Below are 3,048 nucleotides of genomic sequence, written 5' to 3'. Positions count from 1 at the left end.
CCCCCCGCGCAGGCCCCCCAGGCAGCCCCCAGGGGAGCACAGCCTATCCATCCAGCTGGGCCAGGGCACCCTGGCCAGCACCCTCAGCAACGGGAGGGAGAGCTCCTGCACCCGCTCCCGCTGCCGGCCACCTGCGCCCCCATCCTCTCGCCCAGCCGCTGCCCCACCAGCAGAGATCCCTACCTGAAGCACCACAGCTGGGATGGGCGCCCCGTGTCTGAGCGCATCGACTGCCCCAGCTCCTCCCGCTGCCTCAGACCTGGCCTTGGAGAAGCACCAAGGGATGGGGTGGGGAAGGACAGGGACACTGGTGGTTTGCAGTATTAGAGTTCAATTGCTGCAAAGTCACCTGGTGCGCACCGATATCGCTAATGGGGAACATGGGATTTGCTACACAAAATCAGATCACTGGGGCATCTCATCCTGCACATTGCTGCTGGAAGTGGCTGATCCTCACCCACTTCCAGAAGGCAGCCCGGGGCAAACGTGACCATGCAGACACCTGCCCCTTGCAGGGACAGAGCCAGACCTCCCGCGTGTTTTTAACTTTCCCATGCATGCCCTGCTATGTGGAATGCGATTATCTCTGCCTGCCACGGATGATTTTAAAATTACTCATCCCTCCTTGATTCCCATCCCCTGTTTGGTCACTGACCTCAAAGAACCTTACCTATCACAGTCCTGCATCCTGGGTAAAAAACCTCCCTTGCATCATCAGGAAGACAGAGCGGATGAGGCCCTCTAAAGACAGATAGGAGCAGCCTCATGTTCACAAGCCCTGGTCCTTATGGGGGATTTAAACCACGCCGACATCTGTTGGAAGGACAACACAGCAGGGCATAAGCAATCTGGGAGGTTCCTGGAGTGCGTCAATGATAACTTCGTTCTCCAAGTGGTAGAGTAGCCAACGAGGAGAGGTGCTATGCTGGACCTTATTCTCACCATCAAGGAGGGGCTGGTGGGGACTGTGAAGCTCTAGGGCAGCCTTGGCTGCAGCAACCACGAAATAGTTCAAGATCCTTAGGGCACCGAGGAGGGCACACAGCAAGCTCACTACCCTGGACTTCAGGAGAGCGGACTTTGGCCTCTTCAGGGATCTGCTTGGCAGAGTGCCATGCATAAAGCCCTGGAGGGAAGAGGGCCCCAAGAAAGTTGGTTAATATTCAAGGATCACCTCCAAGCTCAGGTGAGAAATTGTCCGAGCAGCCAGGGATCGGGTTAGGAAAGCTAAAGCCCTGGTAGAATTAAATCTGGCCAGGGACATCAAGGGCAACAAGAAAAGATTCTATAGGTGTGTTGGGGATAAAAGAAAGACGGGGGAAAATGTGGGCCCCCTCCAGAACGAAACGGGAGACCTGGTTACCCGGGACACGGAGAAGGCAGAGGTACTCAATGACTTTTTTGCCTCGGTCTTCACCAGCAAGTGCTCGAGCCTCACCGCCCAAGCCGCAGAAGGCAAAGGCGGGGACTGGGAGAATGAAGAGCCGCCCACTGTGGGAGAACATCAGGTTCAAGACCATCTAAGGCACCTGAAGGTGCACAAGTCCATGGGACCCGATGAGATCCACCCGCGGGTCCTGAGGGAACTGGCAGATGAAGTTGCTAAGCCACTATCCATCGTATTTGAGAAGTCGTGGCAGTCCAGGGAAGTTCCCACTGACTGGAAAAGGGGAAGCATAACCCCCATTTTTAAACAGGGAAAAAAGGAAGACCTGGGGAACTACAGGCCGGTCAGTCTCACCTCTGTGCCTGGGAAGATCATGGAACAGATCCTCCTGGAACCTCTGCTAAGGCACATGGAGGACAGGGAGGTGATTCGAGACAGCCAGCATGGCTTCACCAAGGGCAAGTCCTGCCTGACTAACCTAGTGGCCTTCTATGATGGAGTGACTACAGAAGTGGACATGGGAAGCAAGTACGTCAGCAAACGAATGCCAGGGTTTGAAGTCAGAAACACCAAGCTATTGCATTTTCCAACTACTGAGGTATTACCATACAAATATCCTAAATGCTGACTGTAATATCGGCATTAATTGCGCAACTTAAAAATGCGAGCAAGCCTAAGTGAATAAAGTGAATAAATGTTTAAACAAAACAGCTTTTAACTTATCAAAACATTTGTATTGAATTGGAATATCGTGGCATTTTCAAAACTAAGTGTTTTTGCAACATCAAAACACAACACAAACGTGAAGGGATTTGCTTTGACACTTCTCTGTCACCAAGTTTGCCAAAGCAGCGCGTTCCCAGGTGGCGTGGGGAGGCGAGGCTGCCACACTCGCCCCTGCAAAATCCGCCCTGCACTCTCGTGGCCAGCACAGTTTGTTGGGAGTGGGCGTGCTCCCCGCCGTGCTCCCCGCGGCCATTCCCAGCAGACAGATCTGCGCATGGAGGGGCGAGTGGCAAGCCCTGACGTGGGGGGAAGAGGCTCCTCAGGGACACCACCATCCTGGACCCCTCCCCGGCACGGAGCCTGCCCAGGCAGAGGCACCCAATGCGGCTGGGGGAGCCGGGTGCCGGCCGCAGGCGCAGTCACGTACTCGCATGACTGTCCTGGGTACCTGTTCTTGGGGAGCGTACCCAAATCACTGCCTATCTGCTGCAAAAGGATGCAGAGAGTCAAGACATTCAGATTCATCTGAAACACAGAGCGTTTCTGAATGGCAGGAAGCCAAAGGGAAGGGAGACTGCCACAGCCTAGGATTTCTGGCCAAGCAGCTGCCACTCTTCTAATAAAATGTGCAACTCGCCCAGATCCGTCTCCTCTGCCTTGGTAGCCCTGAGCAGCAGCGGGGCTGGCATTGCCACGGCTGGGTTAGGGCACAGACTCCCCTGACTGATGGATTGACTATATCAGGGGACACGGGAAGGGCTACAGATGTCATGTATCTGGAACTCTGTAAGGCCTTTGACACGGCCCCCCACAACATCCTTCTCTCTAAACTGCAGAGGTATGGATTTGATGGGTGGACTGTCCGGTGGGTGAGGAATTGGTTAGATGGTCATATCCAGAGGGTAGTGGTCAAGGGCTCAATGTCCAGATGGAGA

The sequence above is a fragment of the Pygoscelis adeliae genome, unplaced genomic scaffold (assembly GCF_000699105.1).
Source record: "Pygoscelis adeliae isolate BGI_AS28 unplaced genomic scaffold, ASM69910v1 Scaffold43, whole genome shotgun sequence".
Taxonomy (NCBI): Eukaryota; Metazoa; Chordata; class Aves; order Sphenisciformes; family Spheniscidae; genus Pygoscelis; species Pygoscelis adeliae.
Note: the sequence above shows the minus strand (reverse complement) of the source record.